Here is a 22,018-nt window from a genome sequence, read left to right on the forward strand (position 1 = left end):
CTGTTTGTGATTAGGATTAGGATTAGTTTTAAAAAGCAAACCATTCCATGCAGGCATTTCAGTTTTTTCTGATGGACTAAAGCAATAGTGGTTTGTGGCAATCATTAGTAAGGGGGGGGGGGAGCTCAAGGACAGGGTTGGTGGGATTTATACACGAGTTAGAGGAGATTAGGCATGGTTAGGTTTACAGGTATGACTTTCAGCAGAAGGAGGAGAGATTGTGATCTTGTGAATGAATTGTGGGAAATGTGCTGGAATAGAGCCTGGCCAAAGGTGCTCAGACGGAGGCGTGTCGGGGTGGAAAGGAAGGGTATTTAAAAGAGAGAAGAAAAAAGGAGAGGCTTCCTCCTCTAACCCCTGTGCACAAGTTATTCCGTCTGGCTGCCTATGTCCCCTCTCAACGCATGGGTCAGAAGAAATGGGGAATAACCTGAACAAAATGTATGGGGAAAGATCCGTTGTGGTACTGCTGCTTCCTCGCTTCCAGTTTGCATGCAGCTCTTTAAAGTTAATAGCTCACTGTTCTATATTAGCATTTTAACTTAACTATATCCACCTTGTGATGGTCCATGTTCTTTGCAGCAGGTAAATTACACCCATATGCTACCTTACTATTAGTCAAAACTTCTCCTAGACTAAACTCTGGTCTCTCTCCAGAAGACATTAATCATGCCGGTATCTTGACATTTTTATCGTTGCCTGAAAATTGCTAGAGGAAAGAAACATGTCCAGTGCGTTAAAAGCCTAATGTACTTGCAACCAGGGCACCCCCACCTGAAGTCAGCGCCCGCTGCGGTGCCCGGTCGAACCACCCTCGAGCCGGCCCTGTGGCTAAACGTTTGTGTCCACAGTGAGAAAGAAACCAGATTGCCTAATTTTCTAAAAATCTCTCTATCCCATCTGTATGAGGATAACAAGCGTGGCCTCTGTGCAGTCAAGCACCTGACATAACAGAGAGAGAGATGCAAAGAACGGTGCAGCCGGGCAACCATGTAGGCTCACCTGAGGTCCACTTTCCGCCATGTGTGTTGCCCCCACTAATAAACTCCCTGACCACTTCTACCGACTCCCAGTATGCCACACTGTTCACACCCAACTCCACAGTAAAATCACTGACTTTTTCCCACCTACATCATTTACAGTTTGCCTGGCAAATGTTCCTTGCAGGCACTGAGCCGCAACATTGTTTGCAAAAGCAAACACTTTGGCAGCCATCACTGGCCTCCCCTCCTCCATCTCTCAGAGTTCCATCCGGAATCCCCTGCAGGAGAGAAACACACTCCCCCTTCAAGCAGCAATTGTCACTCCAGACCCGTTGGGCTCGGCCACAATGAGAAGTTTCGGGCATTCACAGATATGCCCAAAACGCCCAAAAAACCCACAAAACTTCCTTTCGTTGCCTCCAAGTCTTAAACCCAATGGAAACACCCTAAACACCGCCCGCATCCCAATGAAACCCCTGTAGTATGAAAACTCCCACCAACTCCGTCAGACTGGGGGTAGAGAGCTCACTCCACCTGAAGTGCCCTGAGCTGTGCATACCCCCAAATCACTCCCACCGCCCCACACGCCACAAATAACTTATAATTCTCCAAACAATCATCGAAACAATAGGACACTTGGCAGGAACTCGTGAGGGGCACGGACAACGCCTATAGTACCAGCCTTTAATTAGTGGGCATACCACACAGAGCGAGGCTGGCAAGGTGTGGATATCTTGATTCAAAAAGTCCCTTATAACAAAGGGATCAATAAAGGTCTGGCAGCAGGGGATGGGCCGAAGTAGTAGGGGAAGAGCTGACTCTGCGTCCGAATGCTGCATAGATGCGACATGTGCACGTCTGCGCAACTTGAGTCGTGGTTTACATCTGCAGGTGGCAACAGTTGGGCTGGGAGAGAGTACAAATTGCGCGCAACTCCTGGCAGGAGATATTTGATATCGATCATGGGGGTCAGACCTCCAGACCGTAGCGTTGGAGGTCTCCCAGCAACCCGACTGCCGAATTATGACATGACCACCTCGGCAGTCTGTCAGCATCGGCATGCTAAGGCTATGTGAGCCTGAAGGCGATGCCGCTGCGGTGCAGCGCCTGCACTGTTATACGTGCACTGTTACCATGCACCATGTCGTGCATGCAGAGGGGGGCATAACATGTGTCCCCATGCGCTGCCCCCTGGGTGTAATCACCTGGAGGGCCTGTTTGGGGACCCCTCTTTATGTTTCCGACATCCTTTACAAGTCAGGGTCGCCGCCATGTAAAGAATGTCTGAAATGCAGGTTGTAATCTGGACAGTGGTGCCTGACTTGGGCCGCCTCCGTTAACGGCCGCTTTCCCCACCGCTTCCACATCGGGATCCATGATCCTGGTGGTGGCGGCTGTGCTGCATCGAACTGGTGTCGGTCCCACAACCCCGGGCCGGCTGGCCGTAGCAGGCACTGGCATGGGCGTCCGCAGGGGGGGGCAAGGAGGGGCGCTTGCCCCCCCCCCCCCTGGAGTGCTCCTCCTTGCCCCCTCCTGCAGCCACCCATGCTTTTACGGACGCCTTTTGTCCTTAATTACGGGCCCTGCAGGGAGCAGAGCTGTTCCCTGCCAGAGGCCTCAACTCCCTGATCGGGCGCCTCGCACTCCTACTCACAGCCCCTCCCGCCCATTGTCATTCTGTCTGTGGCTGATTATCACAAACAGAATGACAATGGCCAGTTTGAGCTGCGCGCCACAAGCACGAGTGGTTAGGTCTGGACATAAAGACCTCCTTTTAACACTCTGTAGCTTGAGAGCAAGGGGTCTTCTGAATGAAGTTCTGGGGGGAGTCGATGTATTATACTCCCAAGTCAAAAATTGAGGTTGCGGCATAGCCCGGATTTCAGATCCCACCAAAACTTACACAGACTCGTGTCAATAACATATCTATCTGCCAGTATGCACCCTATCATGTCTGGCAGGACATGCCGACCCTGTGTTTCACTGCCTCATATCCCCCTGCACCCCACTCCCCACTGCCTCATATCCCCCTGTACCCCACTCCCCGTGCTCAGGGCCGGCTCTAGGGCGGTGCGACCGGTGCCACCGCACCGGGTGCTGACTTCGTGTAGGTGGCGCTAATATGATGATTTTAACCCCTTCGATGCTCATGACGGAACGGTTCCGTCATGAGCATCGGTTGGGCTGTGCTCATGACGGAACCGTTCCGTCATGAGGACAGCCCCTGGGGGAAGCGCTGGCGCTCCCCCCCTTGTGCCTCGATCTTGCCCCCCTTTACGGGGGTGGCAGCGGAAGAGCTTCCGCTGCCACCCCCGACCCCCCCCCGAGCCCCCCCACGCTTTCTGATGACGTCAGCGCGCACAGCGCGCGCCGGCGTCATCAGGAAGCGTTGGACGCGCTGGAATCCATTTCTTCCAGCGCGTCCAAGGCAGCAAGAGGTAGGTTCCGTTGTCCGGTGGGGGCCGCGGGGGTGATTTCTTTTGTATTGAGGCATTGGGGGAGAGGAAAGAGTATTTCCTCTCCCCCGATGTCTCAATACAGGGCATTCCTGCTCCACGATCGCGCACAGCGTCGCGATCGTGGAGTAGGGATGCCCCACTAGACACCAGGGATTTGTGTATTTGGATTTGGGAAGCGACCCCTTAGGCAAGGGTCGCTTCCTGGGGGGCAAAATTTCTCGAAGTCTTTTCTGCCCCCCCTGGGGGCAGATCGGTCCGCTTTCTGCGCGTTTCTGCCCCCAGGGGGGGCAGAAAAGCCCACTAGACACCAGGGATTTGTTTATTTGAATTTGGGAAGCGACCCCTTAGGCAAGGGTCGCTTCCTGGGGGGCAAAATTTTTCGAAGTCTTTTCTGCCCCCCCTGGGGGCAGATCGGTCCGCTTTCTGCGCGTTTCTGCCCCCAGGGGGGGCAGAAAAGCCCACTAGACACCAGGGATTTGTTTATTTGAATTTGGGAAGCGACCCCTTAGGCAAGGGTCGCTTCCTGGGGGGCAAAATTTTTCGAAGTCTTTTCTGCCCCCCCCCTGGGGGCAGATCGGTCTTCTTTCTGCCCGTTTCTGCCCCCAGGGGGGGCAGAAAAGCCCACTAGACACCAGGGATGTCTTTTATGTTATGTAGGAAGTGACCCCTTGGGCAAGGGTCACTTCCTTGGGTGGCAAAATAATTAGAAGACTTTTCTGCCCCCCCTGGGGGCAGATCGGTCGTCTTTCTGCCCGTTTCTGCCCCCTGGGGGGGCAGAAAAGCCCACTAGACACCAGGGATGTCTTTTTCTTTATGTAGGAAGCGACCCCTTGGGCAAGGGTCGCTTCCTTTGCGGCCTAATTATTTTGAAGACTTTTCTGCCCCCCCCTGGGGGCAGATTGGTTGTCTTTCTGTCCGTTTCTGCTCCTAGGGGGGGGGCAGAAAAGCCCACTAGACACCAGGGATATAAATATTATTGTAGGAAGCGACCCCTTGGGCAAGGGTCGCTTCCTTGGGCCCCTAAATTTTTTGAAGACTTTTCTGCCCCCTCTGGGGGCAGATCGGTTTTATTTTTTTGCCGTTTCTGCTCCCATTGGGGGCAGAAAAGCCCACTAGACACCAGGGAATTAGTTCAATTAGAAATAGAAGTGACCCCTCGCTTCCAGGGTGCAATTTGTTATATGTATTTGGCTCACCCGCCCTGGGACTGAGTAGCCTTTTTTTCCTGCTGTTTTCTGCCCCACCTGGCACACAACCCGATTGACCATTTGGGTAGTGACATGGCATGTTATAATGTTTATTGTTATATTTTTTGTGATTTCCAATTGTAATGTTTTTTTTTGTTTACTTTTTTGTTCTAGGTGAAGGCTTTTCTTCTTTTCACGTTGACCTTTTGGTACTGGTGGTTCTGCTGTTTGTGTAGTTTGGTAAGAGACTGTTTTTTTGTACAATGCAAATGTGTTTGATTTCTCTGCCTGTTTGTTTTTGCAAATGGTGTAATAATAGCAGTATGTTGGGTTTTTGAGTGTCAAAAACTTTTTGCATTGGTGCTCGATGTGTATTTTGTTGTCTTGTGAGTAATTTTGTTTTTTTTTCTTCTTTCTAGTTTGATATCGTTGGTCTTTGCTGTGTCACTGCAGAGTTTGTTTCTGGTGAGTGCAGCTGTCTCTTGTAATTGGATTGTATAGTTTTTGAGTACATTGATCTTTGTGATAAAAGGTACACATTTCTTTACTTACTTGGTTTGCACATTGTTGGTTGTTGTTGACTTGTTTGTGCAGTCTTCTATCTTAGTAAGTATAATGGCTAGCCGCAGGATGACTGCTCAGCAGGTTGTTGGTTTGCTGTTTGAGTCTTCCTCTGATATTGGGTCAGAGACTGACTCTGCTTCTGAGGGAGAGGGGGCAGGGGACGATTCTGGCAGTGAGTTTTCTCTCCGTATGGGGTCATCGGATGATGAAGATACTCTTAGTGCGGATGAAGTGCCTGTGTTAGAGGAGGAGACTGATGTGCCGATAGTGCGGCAAGAGGCATCTGGGCTGCAGCCTGCGGCTGCAAGGCTTCCCGTTGGTGTAGTGCGGCAAGAGACATCTGGGCTGCAGGCTGGGGCTGCAAGGCTTCCCGTTGGTGTAGTGCGGCAAGAGGCATCTGGGCTGCAGGCTGGGGCTGCAAGGCTTCCCGTTGGTGTAGTGCGGCAAGAGGCATCTGGGCTGCAGGCTGGGGCTGCAAGGCTTCCCGTTGATAGTGATGACCTCTGGGTTGCCCCTGGCATGGTGCAGCCGGAATTTCCAGAGTTTACTGGTGTTCCAAGGTCTAGAGTGAATACTGAGAACTTTTTGCCTGTAAATTTTTTTCAGTTGTTTATGGACGATGTGTTTTTGGCAGAGATTGTTGAGCAGACTAATTTGTATGCCGAACAGTTTTTGAGGGACAACAGTGCCAGTCTTAAGCCACACTCTAGAGCTACCTGGTGGACTCCCACAAATGTTGAAGAGATGAAGAAGTTCTTGGGTTTAACTTTTTTGATGGGCTTGCTAAGGAAGCCATCATTGGCTTCATATTGGTCTAGCAGTCCCTTGATGGCAACATCTATTTTTCCGGCAGTCATGAGTCGTGACAGGTATTTGCTTCTGCTTCGGATGATGCACTTTGTTGATAATGGTTTAGCGTTGCCACGAGATCACCCTGATTGTGACCGTCTTTTTAAGATTAGGCCTGTCCTTGATCACTTTGTTGATCGATTTTCTGAGATTTATGCCCCTGGTAGAGAAATTGCAGTGGATGAGTCTTTGGTGTTGTTCAAGGGCCGCTTGGTTTTTAGGCAATACATTCCTAGTAAGAGGGCACGCTATGGAATAAAGCTGTATATGCTGTGTGACAGTAGGACTGGATATGTCTCTAATTTCAGGGTGTACACCGGTAAGGAATCTAGGTTTAACCTCCCTGGTTGTCCGTCCACTTTTGGAGTTGTGGTAAATAATTTAATTACCGGTACTTAATTTGATGCGGAAAATCTATAATAATAGCTCAGTAAAATAAGAGGCAGAATCCGTGGTATTAGAGGTTCGGAACGGGCTTTATTCCAAAATCAATTCGAATTGAGGACTCCATATTCCATCACCACGAAGGTTCAGGAAGTGAAGGACAATACTTTATTGACAGATAATCATATTTATAGAAGAGGCATTATAGTGAAACAGATGCAGGAGGCGTAACAGTTGATAACAGAGATAAAAACATACATGCGTAACTAAAATGGGTGTAACTAGGCGTAACTAAAGAACGTCATTAGGTATGATGTCACAAATGGGTGGTTCCATGAAAGAATTTCGCAATGTCAGCAGAAATACTTGGCAGAGATGCGCGCGCAGCAGCATGACGTGTGATTGACGTGCAACTAGGGGGTGAAGGGGACTTGACATTTAGCTCTACATGTGGAGACAGAAGTCTGGGGTTATGTCAACCTAATCCCAAATCATATCTAACATCCTATGTTTAAAGAACTATGTTATCCAAAAGGAAAGGTCTCTCGAACAAAATCTATTCTATACTGACTGTGATTGCGTGTACAAGCGTCTAAGTGTCTACATGAGATGCAAGGGCAGAAATCTTCCATAGTAACAGGGCTATGAATTACTTGCATAAAGACAGAGAAGCCGGGCCCTTTGCTCGGTAGCTGGAAGAATGTTTACTTAAACTACTAGACAGGAATGCATTGGATGGGGAGCGGAGCAGATAATCTCGAAGGTGAAATACAGTTTTTGGCAAGCAGACAGGTCGAGTCAGGCACCGTTTAGCCGCGCAGGGAGTAGGACAAAGTTCATGGATACAGATGCGAGCTCAGACTGGAGCTTTCAGAGGCAGAAGGCAGGAAAAGGCTTAATGGCAGAATCAGGGCCTACTCGCCTGGACTGTAAAATGGCATAAATGAACCATATAAAGCCGGTGGCCTTTCATACTTAGGAATAGAATATCCGGCCCATTCATGGCGGATCTGAAAGAGGACATGTTGACGGTGGACGCACATGTGTTTGCGTCTTCATAACTGGAACTGCAGGAAACATACATGTACTTGTGATTTATACATGAAACCGTTGGGGTCCAAGATAGGGGACATAACTGATCATAAAAATCCATATTTCCACATTCCCTCCTTGTCCCCTACTTGCCCTTAAGAGATATCAATCTTCATCAATCCGTCGATCTGTTCATATAACATCATTTGTTCTTCTTTCTTCTTCCGGAATCTCGAACGAAAACTTGGATGTGGGATACACGAGGTGGCACACAGACCACAAATCGCTGGCCCACATTGTAGACATAAGCAGCAACTGAATAGTATGAGAAAGCCAATACCTAGGAAGGAGAGCATTCTCCATCCCCAGGCTGACAACACGCCCCAGAACCAACCGGACCAAGTCCAGGTGCCTGGATTCTGGTGTATCTGGCTTACAATCTTATGAAGGCGAGTTATGGCTTTATATACAGATGGCGAATTTTCTGGTATGAAAATGCAACAACTTGATCCGATGACCCTACAAGCTCCGCCCCTATCGGCCAGGATGACGTCAAGGACAAGACGATTTTGAAGCACAACAATCCGCATAGCAGACTGCTCTTCTGTTAAATTGCCTAAGGCGGAAATAGTTTCGTTCACTACTGCTTCAAGGGTTCTGGTTAATCTACGTATCAGCTTACTATTGGTAACTGTACCTATATAGGGAAAGAGACCTTTATTGAAATCTGTGTATTTTTCCCATGCTGTCTCAGTGTAATCGACGATTGGGAGATCTCTCTGCTGTCTATTGTGTACTAAATGAGTATTTCTATGATAATCAGGAGGAGCTAGAAAAACAGGTGACAAAAGGAATCCGATGTAGCAGGTACCATCCCAATCTAGAGGCAAACGTATATATGCAGTCTGACCACATACGAAGTAGGAATGACGAGAAGCTCTAAATGTAGATTTGCCTTGATCACTGAATTCTATTACAGTGGTGCACTTACTATGGCCCATATGTATGGAACCATTCTTTCTTACACACAATTCACCTTTAACTGGAAATACTGACATAGCGGGCAAAATTGGTGCAGCTTCGGATTCAACATTCAGGATCATGAGATTAAGCGTGAAATTCCCTAATCCATATACTTAATTTTCTAGATCAGTTCCTGTTCTTTTGGGAAGTCCCTCCTTGTTAGGGTAGCAGACTTTAAGCAAAACTAAGTTCAGGTTTCCCCATACCCAGTTGTCTTGATAAACTGCGGAATTCGAATCTAGGGAATTAATTAAACTAAACCATGCTCCACAGGAGCCATTGTGTGTGAACGGATATGGAAAGAGAGGCAGAATTCCCTTATAGTTCTGATAGGGAGGGAGTCGGCCACATATCCAACAATTTGTAGCATTGCTAGCCTGATGGGAATGATGTAACATACTAATAAAAGTGTTATTGCGCAGCGCAAATCTATAGGACAACTCATGCGGGGGTAATTCACTAAAAGAATGTTCAGCAGTAACATTGTAAACATGTTTAGAAATAGGATAATATATGTGCAACAATATACTTGCAACGATTATTAAAAGACTTAAGAAAAACAAAATTAATAACGTCACTGTGCAATGACTACGCAGTGATTTACAGTACGCATGTTGTTTCAACTGCATCCTTCGGTTTCTTGCTCTATTCAGGTCTAGGGGATACATGTCAGAGACAAATTCGACCGATTCACCTTGGAGAGGACTTAAACAATCAAATTGTCTGACTTGTTAGACCGTAGTTTTAGTTTATATAGTTCCTTATCACTCGGTTCAACCAAAGGAAGCTTTGAGTCAATCGGTGAAGACACGCGAGGTGTATCGTTTACATCAGACGGTAGTCCATGAAATTTCTTGATGTGACTTGAATGTATCCAACCTTTGCGACCTTCGATCTTCACGGCTGTCCTCGTGGTGAGCAGTACAAGTTGAGGCGATTTCCACCTAGGATCCAGCTGAGTCTTCCGGTCAAAGTTTCGCACTAACACCAGGTCCCCGGGAACTACGTCATGGGGTTTCACCTCGGTGTTGTCGGGAAAGGCTGCAGCTACCTGTGAACGACAAGATTGTAGTGCAGACATCAAGGAAGCCAAGTAATCTGTCAGCATATTACAGTCAACATCAGTTATTTTGCGTGGTATAGGCGTCCCCCACATATTTGGTGGTCTGCCAAAGATCACCTCATAAGGGGATAGCCCTGTTCGAGAGTGCGCTACCATTCTCATGTAAAAGAGTGCAACTGGTAAGGCTACTACCCAGTCGACACCTTTCTCTCTACATATTTTGGACAATCTAATTTTCAGAGTTTGATTATGTCGTTCCACGAGACCTGCTGCCTCGGGGTGTCGGACACAGTGAAATTTCCACTGATAGCCTAACAAAAGTGAAACGTGTTTCATTAGTTCGGATGAGAACGGCTGGCCGTTATCTGAGTAGACAACACGTGGTAAACCGTACCGTGGGAAGAATTCTCAAACCAACTGTTTGGCAGTAGTCGGGGCAGTGTAATCTGAGACCGGGTATGCTTCTGTCCAACGGGAAAGAGCACAGACAACTACAAGGACATATTTGAATCCTCGACATCGTTCCATCTGGATGTAATCCATCTGGAGGACTTCAAAAGGGTGCTCAGGAGGCTGAAATCCACCCTGTTCTACGGGAATGCTTTTACCTGGGTTGAACTGACAACAGATCATACAGGTACGAACTTTTTGTTTAGCTGCTGCTCGTAAATGTTTGTTGAACCAAATGTGTTGAATGCTGTCTAGCATAGCTTTTTCTCCTAAGTGTGCCGGACTATGTATTGTATTAATGATAACTTGAACCATAGAATCAGGAAGGAACCATACAGATTTTTCCTTCGTCATCCATCCTTGATCCGTTTGGATCCCTCCTAATTCAGTCCATTTCTTTATTTCATCTGGTGTAGCATGTGTCTGTATGTCAATTACGTCAAGAGCGGGATCCTTAACCATCATGCAATGTGTTGGTGTCGGAACTATTGTCTTTGTCATGTCAGATGTGTGAGTTCGAGCAGTCTGTTTAGCTGTTCTGTCAGCTAGATCATTGCCTTGGGAAATGATATCAGTAACTTTCGTATGAGCTTTACATTTCATAATTGATATTGCAGTGGGTAGATGTATTGCATCTAATAAGGCCTGAATGAGGGGTCCGTGCTGAATGTGGGCACCGTGAGAAGTTAAATAACCTCTCTCTCGCCACAGCACGCCGAAGTCATGTACAACTCCGAATGCATAACGTGAATCAGTGTATATGTTGACTTTTTTATTTGTGGCTTGGATACAGGCTTGTGTCAGAGCGATGAGCTCTGCTGCTTGAGCGGACAAGGTATTTATGCAATTTGTTTCAATGACTTCAGTGTCTGTTGTGACTGCATACGCGGCCACTAGCTCTCCTGTACTTGTTCTCATACATGAACCATCTACATACAACGTCAGGTCTGGATCTGACAATGGGACGTCTGTCAAGTCTTGTCTGGGTTTCGTCGTGATAGTGATAACTTCAATACAATCATGTGCTAGTGGGTCTGTTCCGTTTACTGGCAAAAGTGTGGCAGGATTCAATGTACTACAACGTCTGATTTCTATGTGTGGCTGAAACAATGTTAATTCGTAACCGGTGAGTCTTGCTATAGTCAAGTGTTGTGTTTATGTGCGGTTCAAGAGAACCTCTACTGCATGTGGTACTTGTACTGTCAATTGGTGTCCTAACACTATGGCATCGCTTTGTCGGATTGCTAAAGCTGTCGCTGCCACTGATTTCAGGCACGCAGGCAGAGCCTGAGCTACGGGATCTAATGTACTAGAAAAATAAGCACATGGTTTGTGTGATCCTGCTTGTTCCTGTGTGAGTACTGACAAGGCAGTACCTTCGCGTTCTGTAACAAAGAGTGTAAACTGTTTATTGTAACATGGTGTTGCTAAAACAGGTGCTTGACATAAAGCTTTCTTTAGGCTTTCAAAAGCTTGTGTATGTTCCTGAGTCCAAGGGAGGACAGTCGATGTGGCTGCCTCCTGCGTTGTCAACTGAATGAGTGGTTTTGCTAGAAATGCATACTGAGGGATCCACTGCCTACAGTATGAAGTGAGGCCTATGAAAGCCCGCACCTCCTTTTGTGTCTTGGGTATTGGCATGTTAGCAATTAACTGGATGCGATCTGGTGTAAGCTGCCTTCCCTCCTTGGACAGCGAGTGCCCAAGGTAAACAACTCGCTGGACACAGAATTGCAGCTTAGAAGGGGACACCTTGTGCCCTTTTTCGGCCAAGAATTGTAAAACCGTCAGTGAGGCTTTTTCACATTCAGGTTCGCTTCTAGCGGTGATCAGCAGATCATCGACATATTGAAGCAGGGCAGTGTTGACTGGCATGTGGATACTGTCAAGTTCTCGTTTCAGTGCTTGGCTATAGATGCTGGGGCTTTCTGTGAATCCTTGAGGTGCGCGTGTGAATTTAAAGCTTCGTCCATTTAAACTAAATCCGAACAAGTATTGGCTTTCCGGATCTATTGGGACGCTGAAAAAAAGCATTCTTGAGATCAATTACAGTAAAGAATGTTGCTTCGGAATCAATGGCTGTCAGTAATGAAGAAATATCTGGGACTACGGGGTATTGTGGTACAATACATTTATTTAATTCGCGCAGATCAATAACCAATCGATATACTGGCGGGGCTTTTGGATCAGTTCGTTTAAGAATCGGAATTATCGGGGAATTACATACATTGGAGTCGGTTTCCACAACCACTCCTTGGGTAATAAGCTCGTCAATGATTTGCAGTAAAGCCACTACAGCATCTGGGGGTAACTTGTATTGTCGCATTCGTGGTAGTACCACTCCTGTCTTTAGTGTGACTCGATATGGTGTAATGTTCATGCAACCAACATCTGTAGGGCCTTGTGCCCATAAATGTGTGGGTAAAGTCTGCAGTCGGTGATCCATGTCTCGGGACACATAGTGCCCTTTGAAATCACGTAAAAACAATCTTACTCCTTCCGGAGAACAACATATTATAGCTCCTAGAGCTTTCAATGTTTTTATACCTAACAAGTTTTCTGGACATGATTTAGTAAGCAATAAATCTGTAGTTCGTGTCAAGGGACCAATCGTAAGTGGAAGAGGCTGTGATACTTCGTTAATGATAGGTTTTCCTGAAAAGCCAAGGGAAATATTCTGTGAGCCTGAGAGGGGTGCCCCTGGAACTTCACTACGTTTTATGGTTGTTCGGCTTGCCCCTGTATCAAGTAAAAATTTTCTATCTTGGCCTAATAGTTCACTGTGTACATAAGGTCCTTCTTGATCTACAGGGACCTCGATAAGGGGTAAGCCAACTTCCCTCTCTAGGCTGTTTCATGAGTATCTTTGATAATCGGGATAGTCATACTGTGCGGTCTGGTACATCTGTTGTGTCGTTGTTTGTGTGGCAGCAATAGGCTGCGGTGGTGGAGCTGGCATAGACTGTTGCGGAGCTGGCATGGACTGTGCATGCTGCGGGGCTCCTTGTTGGTTCTGATCCTGTCTAAGTGGCCGTGGTCTTTCTTTTGTATTACCTATGGCGATATTATGTTTTAAAACTGGACAATCGTGTACATAATGACCTGGCTGTTTACAATAGTTGCATGTCCCTTTTACAGGACCTGCTGAAACACTGGACTGTGTCATACCCTTTTTATGACCGTCAGCTGGAACTGTCTGGGAAACTAGCATTTTCATTTTCGTGTCTTTCATGCGTCTTTGTTCATGTTCTTGTTCCTCTCTAATTCTATTGTGATGGTACTGTAGCATTTGTAACATTTGTGACGGAGTGTTACCTTGCCAGGTACTCTCGAATTTCAATACTCTATTCTTAACTTGGGGCAAGGAATTTTCAACTAATTTTGTCACAAACAGATGTGGATACGATTCGCTACTTGCTTTTATTCCACTATTTATACCAAAACATTTTTTGAATCGGGCATAGAAATCACTAGTGTCCTCATCTTGCTTTTGTTTACAGGCTGAGATTGCACCCCAGTCTTCCTTTTTCGTAGTTAATAAACGTGGCAGTACCTGTACTAGTAAACCTGGTAGTGTTTTGGTCTTGTCCCCAAGCCCTGAACCTGGACCTCGAGCTTTTTCTTCGTTTTCTAATGCTGTCCAATCTATCTTTTGGTCTCCCACCTCCCAATCCTTTTCCTTGAGTTTTTCGTAAATGCCCGCAGGCATTAATACCTTCAATATTTTCATAATGTCGGGATAGGTATACTCTCCCATGAGCAACATGTCTTTAATTTCACGGTGGAAACCCGCTGGGTCTTTGTCATGACTGGGTACCACTTTCTTCATTTCTAATAGTTCTATTTTAGATATGGGTGTGTATACAAACACACGTTTAAACTGATTGTCATCACCTTTTATCGGGTGCACTTCGCATAAGGGATTCTGTCTATCCATATAATACGTCGTTCTTTCCTTGATGGGCAGTGAGACATGTTTGGGACATACAAAAAGAATGTACTGCTTTCTGGATTCTAGTATTTCTCTAATTAACTCAGTACCTGAACCTCTCCATTTATTCGTGAGTAATTCAGTCAATATATCAGGTAAGGGACCAGGATCGGAGTGTTGGCTTTTATATAATATAAGGAGTTGTTGAATCATGTAGATACCAGCTAAACGCTGTTCATCTGGGGTGAGGTTCAAAAACGTATGTGCTAGTGTATCATCACTATATTTTCCGGGACTGTCAACCCAGTGAACGGCTGACCTGGCTAATTCTTGTTCGTCCATAGAATCGAGTATATGATAACCCCTTCGTTCTCGGAGTAATTTGTCAGCGGCTTGGAACGAATGTTCGGGGGACCTTATATTTATTATAGGTGTTTGGAAATTTCTGTTATTATCTGGACGTATCGGACGTATCGGATCAGTAAAGCATCTAGTATTATTGCAAGATCTTCCTCTACCTACATAGGCCACGGTTTCTAACTGTCCTGTGGGCAGTTCTAATTCTTCCTCCTCCTCCTCGGTTTGTTCAGGCTGGTCTACTGCTAATCTTTCTTCGTGTATTCGTTCTACTTCTTTGCGGATCTTTCGGCACATAGCTACTATACTTAATCGTTTATCATGTCTCCCCTCTGATATATTCCGATTCCATGTGGTAAGAATTTGCATTTCTTCCGGATTTACCCCTGGTCGGTCTTGGTTTCTGATCACACAATTTATGAGGAAACGTAACAGTTCCCCCTGTATCTCCACTTTCTGGTACTCCATGGCTCTATTAATACTCTCAGAATCTCGCCCTGACTGGACAAAGTGATATATATTTTCTAAATGTGTAGTCATTCCTGGTAGCCTCCCTAAATATATTGCAGCTCGTCGGATACGTAATGATGCCAGCAGCATTTCGTCCTCTTTGCCGGGCACAGGGTCATATCTACAATCTATTAGAAGTTCCTTAAGCATGTCGGGAGTTACTAGTTTGGGCGTACGTTGGTGGGCTAATTCTTGAAAGGAAAGTTTATTTACTCTGGGTGGCGTGGAAAAAATGTTTGCTGTACCTCCTGTAGCACCGCCTGGGGTGCTGGATGTGAAAGGATTCGTTGAACGTGATATAGCAACCATAGGTGTGGATACAGCTGTAGAAACAGATGTGCTTGCCGGAACTTGTATCAGAGTTTGTTGTTGCGGAGGTACAGATGGAGGAGGGTCTTGGCGTTGAACCCCCTCGGCAGGCGGTCTATGTGGCGCAGTATTAGCATACTCGGGAGCTGCGTCGTCTAAATAAGAGGAAAGGAAAACATCTTCTGCGGTTCTGGGATGCCCTTTGGGATGTGCTTTTATCGGAAACAATGGAGGTGGCAAGTCTTTTGGTATCTCCGGAGTAGCCTTAGGTAACCCTTCGGCCAGAAGAGGATACATACCATTCATAAGGGCATTTCTTTGTCTGTCTACTTGTTCTGATTTTACTCGAGTACCTTCTTCAATTAATAGATTTTCTCGGACTTTATTTGAGTTCTCCTTACTTTTCTCTTCCTGTCTGAGTGCTTTTTCTGATCGTCTATATGATTCTTTACGCCATAATTCAATGGCATCTTTCTGTGACTGTCTAGCTTTCTTTTTCCATAATTCTTCCTCTACTTTCATGATGCAATCTGCATCCCAGGTCCCAGCTGCGGGCCACCTCTGACTTTCTGGTAATTCCTTGGTATAGTCTACCCATAAATCAAGAAATAATATGGCGTCTAGGCCATGTTTATGATACATGAAGTACCCTGGAGTGTCCCTAGGAGGAATGGGAACAGCTTCTTCGAGTACCCCTTTTCTAGTTTTTATCTGTCTTAATTTCGAAAAGAGCGGCATATTGAGAACTGATCTGATACCTAATTTTGAACACGTTTAATACAACAAAACACAATAATGAACAGTCATTCACACCACAATATGCAGAACGTATTTAAAACATTTTAACATTTAACATTTAATGAACAACAATGATGGCCATTTAGGGAACTAGTCACTAAGCATAATACTCGGCACTAACTAGGTAATTCTGAATTATATACTAGACATACTTGATATACTGCTGAACAGTACAGATACACTGCTGAAACAGTGCAGACCGGATTTGTGTACCCAAACCCGTCTTGACCGGCACAACCTATGTGCACGTCAGAACGCCTCCCCGGCAATGGTACTCACCGGGTAGCTCGGAACGGAAGGCCTCGGAACTGAACTGAACTGGACTTGAACCGGACTGGACTCGACTCGAAACTTCGGAACCTCGGAAACTGGTGGGCCTCTGTATACCTCGGATCTTGCTCTCTCAGCTAGGCTCTGGTCGGGATACTTCGCACTTCTCACCGCCTCGTCTGGGTGTTGATCGCAGCCTCAGTTACCCCCGCTCGGCAGGAGGGAGATACAGGAAATCCTGTGGGTACGCGTTGTTGTCCGTCCAGCTGTGGCAGGAGACCGGGCCTGCAACGCACCTCCGGCGCGTGAGATGAGAAAGTGTCCCTATTCGGGCGCCATATATGTGGTAAATAATTTAATTACCGGTACTTAATTTGATGCGGAAAATCTATAATAATAGCTCAGTAAAATAAGAGGCAGAATCCGTGGTATTAGAGGTTCGGAACGGGCTTTATTCCAAAATCAATTCGAATTGAGGACTCCATATTCCATCACCACGAAGGTTCAGGAAGTGAAGGACAATACTTTATTGACAGATAATCATATTTATAGAAGAGGCATTATAGTGAAACAGATGCAGGAGGCGTAACAGTTGATAACAGAGATAAAAACATACATGCGTAACTAAAATGGGTGTAACTAGGCGTAACTAAAGAACGTCATTAGGTATGATGTCACAAATGGGTGGTTCCATGAAAGAATTTCGCAATGTCAGCAGAAATACTTGGCAGAGATGCGCGCGCAGCAGCATGACGTGTGATTGACGTGCAACTAGGGGGTGAAGGGGACTTGACATTTAGCTCTACATGTGGAGACAGAAGTCTGGGGTTATGTCAACCTAATCCCAAATCATATCTAACATCCTATGTTTAAAGAACTATGTTATCCAAAAGGAAAGGTCTCTCGAACAAAATCTATTCTATACTGACTGTGATTGCCTGTACAAGCGTCTAAGTGTCTACATGAGATGCAAGGGCAGAAATCTTCCATAGTAACAGGGCTATGAATTACTTGCATAAAGACAGAGAAGCCGGGCCCTTTGCTCGGTAGCTGGAAGAATGTTTACTTAAACTACTAGACAGGAATGCATTGGATGGGGAGCGGAGCAGATAATCTCGAAGGTGAAATACAGTTTTTGGCAAGCAGACAGGTCGAGTCAGGCACCGTTTAGCTGCGCAGGGAGTAGGACAAAGTTCATGGATACAGATGCGAGCTCAGACTGGAGCTTTCAGAGGCAGAAGGCAGGAAAAGGCTTAATGGCAGAATCAGGGTCTACTCGCCTGGACTGTAAAATGGCATAAATGAACCATATAAAGCCGGTGGCCTTTCATACTTAGGAATAGAATATCCGGCCCATTCATGGCGGATCTGAAAGAGGACATGTTGACGGTGGACGCACATGTGTTTGCGTCTTCATAACTGGAACTGGAGGAAACATACATGTACTTGTGATTTATACATGAAACCGTTGGGGTCCAAGATAGGGGACATAACTGATCATAAAAATCCATATTTCCACAGAGTGACTGAGAAAATTGTTTGGGAACTTGGTAGAGGATTTTTTAACAAAGGCCACCATTTATATGTAGATAACTTCTACACTGGTGTGCGGTTGTTCAGGGAATTGGCCAAAGTGGACACTTTTGCTTGTGGCACAATCCGCTGTAACCGTAAAGGTTTTCCGAAAGAACTTGTTTGTCAAAAGCTTGTGCGGGGACAGTGCAGTGCGTTGCGTTGCCAGGAGCTTCTTGCTGTGAAGTTTACAGACAGGAGAGATGTCTACATGCTGACTTCCATCCATGATGAAAGCACTGCACCTGTGACTGTTTGGGGTCAGGTCGCTGAAGCGCGCAAACCTGTATGCATTTAAGACTATAATAGGCACATGGGTGGTGTTGACAGAGTAGATCAGAGGTTGGAACCTTACACTGCTCTTCGTAAGGCTTACATTTGGTACAAGAAGTTGGCTATCCATCTTTTCCACTTGGCAATGTTTAATGCTTTTGTTGTGTTCCAGGATTCTTGCCCTGAGTCAAAGATGACTTTTGCTAAGTTTCAGGAGTCTGTAATAGGCAGCCTTGTTGTAGTGGAACAGGCAAGTGTTCCTAGAGTTGGACTGGTGGAGGATGTTGCTAGATTGAAAGAACGCCACTTTCCAGATCACATTCCTCCCACACCCGCAAAAGATTTTCCCAGTAGGAGATGTAGAGTCTGTTGGCGAAGAGGTTTGCGGAAGGAGAGTCGTATGTACTGCCCCGATTGTCCCTCTCATCCTGCACTGTGTCTCTCTGCTTGTTTCCGAGCGTACCACACGCGTAAAAATTTCTGGGAAGATTCATGAGTGGTAAAGTGAACTGCCTGGTCTGTATTCTTTGGAAAATATGATTCTGTTTCAAGGTTGGTGTTAGTGCAATGTATTTAGTTGCTGATTTTCTGTTAGAAGATTTGTATCTATTTGCAATTTGTTTGTGTTTTTATTTTTTTCTAAAAAAATCCAAAATGTGATGGCGGTGTGTGTAGGCTTGCGCTTGGCTGTTGGTGTGTGTGGACTGGCACTTGGTTGGTGGTGTGCGTGGAATGGTGCTTGGCTGACGGTGTGCGTGGACTGGCGGTGTGCATGGACTGGCGGTGTGCGTGGACTGGTGCGTGGCTGGTGGTGTGCGTGGAATGGTGCTTGGCTGGCGGTGTGCGTGGAATGGTGCTTGGCTGGCGGTGTGCGTGGAATGGTGCTTGGCTGGTGGTGTGCGTGGACTGGTACTTGGCTGGCGGTGTGTGTGGACTGGTGGTGTGTGCGGACTGGTGTTTGGCTGGTGGTGTCCGTGGACTGGAGCTTGGCTGGTGGTGTCCGTGGACTGGAGCTTGTCTAGTGGTGTGTGTGGACTGGAGCTTGGCTGGCGGTGTGCGTGGAATGGTGCTTGGCTGGCGGTGTGCGTGGACTGGTACTTGGCTGGCGGTGTGCGTGGACTGGTGGTGTGTGCGGACTGGTGCTTGTCTGGTGGTGTCCGTGGACTGGAGCTTGGCTGGCGGTGTAGGTGGATTGGCGATTGGCTGCCGGTGTGCCTGGACTGGCGATTGGATGGCGGTGTGCCTGGACTGGCGCTTGGCTAGCGGTGTGCGTGGACTGGCGTTTGGCTAGCGGTGTGTGTCGACTGGTGCTTGGCTGGCTGTGTGTGAGTAGTGACTTTCTGCTGGTCACTACACACACTGCTAGCTGAGTGCCACTCCACGCAATCCTTCAGCCTGTGTAGTTGCTGTGTCTGGATTGTGGGCGTGTGAAAGTGATGGGCCCTTGAATGGCGCTGTGTGCTGGTGTGAGTTTTGTTATGTTATGGGCCCGCGGCTGGCGGTGTGAATGGTTTTGTATGTCTCACACGTATGAAAGGTGTATGAATGGCCTGTAAAGAGGTTGGTGCCTTGTCGTGGCTTTACAGCTCACAAGCTGTGAGTCAATGGTTCAGTTTCTTGCCCTTTCAATTATTACCAGTGCATTTCATGTTTTGTGAAATCACTTGGTAATACAATTTTATCTACTGAACCATCACTCACCCTCGTGCCAAATCCAACCAGTATGTGTGTGTGCTTGCGGGTTAGATGGCTGTGCAGTAATATTTGTCTTTCTGAAGCAGGGTGTACCTTGTCCCTTTTTGGTGATTTTTGTACTGTGTTGCTTTTGTACCTGGTGGTGCGAATGGTCTTGTTTGTATCACGTATGAAAGGTGTGTGAATGTCCTGTAAAGTGGTTGGTGCCTTGACGTGGCTTTACAGCTCACGAGCTGCAAGTCATTGGTTTGGTTTTTTGTGAATTTAATTATTGACAGTGCATTTCATTTTTGTGAAATCTCTTGTTAATAAAATTTAATACACTGAACCATGACTCGCCCTCGTGCCAAATCCAACCAGTATGTGTGTGTGTTTGAGGAATAGATGGTTGTGCAGGAATCTTTGTCTTTAGTTTCTCTGCCAAGGTACACTTTCCATGTAAGAATAATCCACCAACTGTAGATATTGTCGAAAACTCTTGGGAGTTCATGGTGATGTCTCTCTAGTGATTTGAAAAATATTTTTTATCCCCATTGTCCTGTAAACCTCAAACTGTCTGCCACATTTTCTTTGCAGTATTATTCCTAAATTCTCACGCTGTAGTGACAATAGTTAATCTGGTTTTGCAAGGGGGGTTACTTTGTTTTTTTGCCCAGGGCTCGGCGGCCATCTATGGGAAACCTTTCAAACCCACGCATTTCTGAAAACTAGACACCCGGCGGCTTCCAGGGAGGTATGGCTTGCGTGGATCCCCCAACGTTTCCTTACCCAGAATCCCCTGCAAACCTAAATTTTTGCCCAAAAAATCACTTTTTTCACACATTTTGGGGTGGGAAAGTAGTGGCATCACCGGGCTCACACAAATTTACCACCACCCAGCGTTCCCCCAGGTCTCCCGGTAAAAATGGTGCCTCACTTGTGTGGGAGGCCCAAGTACCCGCGGCAGGCAAGGACAACAAACGTAGTGAGGCGACATCAAGATGGCCTATCGCCAAACCACCTGGTTTTTCAAGGGGGGTCACTTTGGTTTTTGGCCTGGTGCGCGGTGGCCATCTAGGGAAACCTACCAAACCCAGGCATTTTTGAAAACTAGACACCCGGCGGCTTCCAGGGAGGTATGGCTTGCGTGGATCTCCCAACGTTTCCTCACCCAGAATCCCCTGCAAACCTCATTTTTTGCTCAAAAAATCACTTTTTTTACACATTTTGGGGTGGGAAAGTAGTGGCATCACCGGGCTCACACAAATTTACCACCACCCAGCGTTCCCCCAGGTCTCCCGGTAAAAATGGTGCCTCACTTGTGTGGGAGGCCCAAGTACCCGCGGCAGGCAAGGGCCCCAAACGTAGTGAGGCGACATCAAAATGGCCTATCGCCAAACCACCTGGTTTTGCAAGGGGGGTCACTTTGGTTTTTGGCCCGGTGCGCAGCGGCCATCTAGGGAAACCAACCAAACCCAGGCATTTTTGAAAACTAGACACCCGGCGGCTTCCAAGGAGGTATGGCTTGCGTGGATCCCCCAACGTTTCCTTACCCAGAATCCCCTGCAAACCTCATTTTTTGCTCAAAAAATCACTTTTTTCACACATTTTGGGGTGGGAAAGTAGTGGCATCACCGGGCTCACACAAATTTACCACCACCCAGCGTTCCCCCAGGTCTCCCGGTAAAAATGGTGCCTCACTTGTGTGGGAGGCCCAAGTACCCGCGGCAGGCAAGGGCAACAAACGTAGTGAGGCGACATCAAGATGGCCTATCGCCAAACCACCTGGTTTTGCCAGGGGGGTCACTTTGGTTTTTGGCCCGGTGCGCGGCGGCCATCTAGGGAAACCTACCAAACCCAGGCATTTTTGAAAACTAGACACCCGGCGGCTTCCAGGGAGGTATGGCTTGCGTGGATCCCCCAACGTTTCCTTACCCAGAATCCCCTGCAAACCTCATTTTTTGCTCAAAAAATCACTTCTTTCACACATTTTGGGGTGCGAAAGTAGTGGCATCACCGGGCTCACACAAATTTACCACCACCCAGCGTTCCCCCAGGTCTCCCGGTAAAAATGGTGCCTCACTTGTGTGGGAGGCCCAAGTACCCGCGGCAGGCAAGGACAACAAACATAGTGAGGCGACATCAAAATGGCCTATCGCCAAACCACCTGGATTTGCAAGGGGGGTCACTTTGGTTTTTGGCCCGGTGCGCAGCGGCCATCTAGGGAAACCAACCAAACCCAGGCATTTTTGAAAACTAGACACCCGGCGGCTTCCAGGGAGGTATGGCTTGCGTGGATCCCCCAACGTTTCCTTACCCAGAATCCCCTG

Source organism: Triturus cristatus, chromosome 2_2 (genome assembly GCF_964204655.1).
Source record: "Triturus cristatus chromosome 2_2, aTriCri1.1, whole genome shotgun sequence".
NCBI classification, from domain to species: Eukaryota; Metazoa; Chordata; class Amphibia; order Caudata; family Salamandridae; genus Triturus; species Triturus cristatus.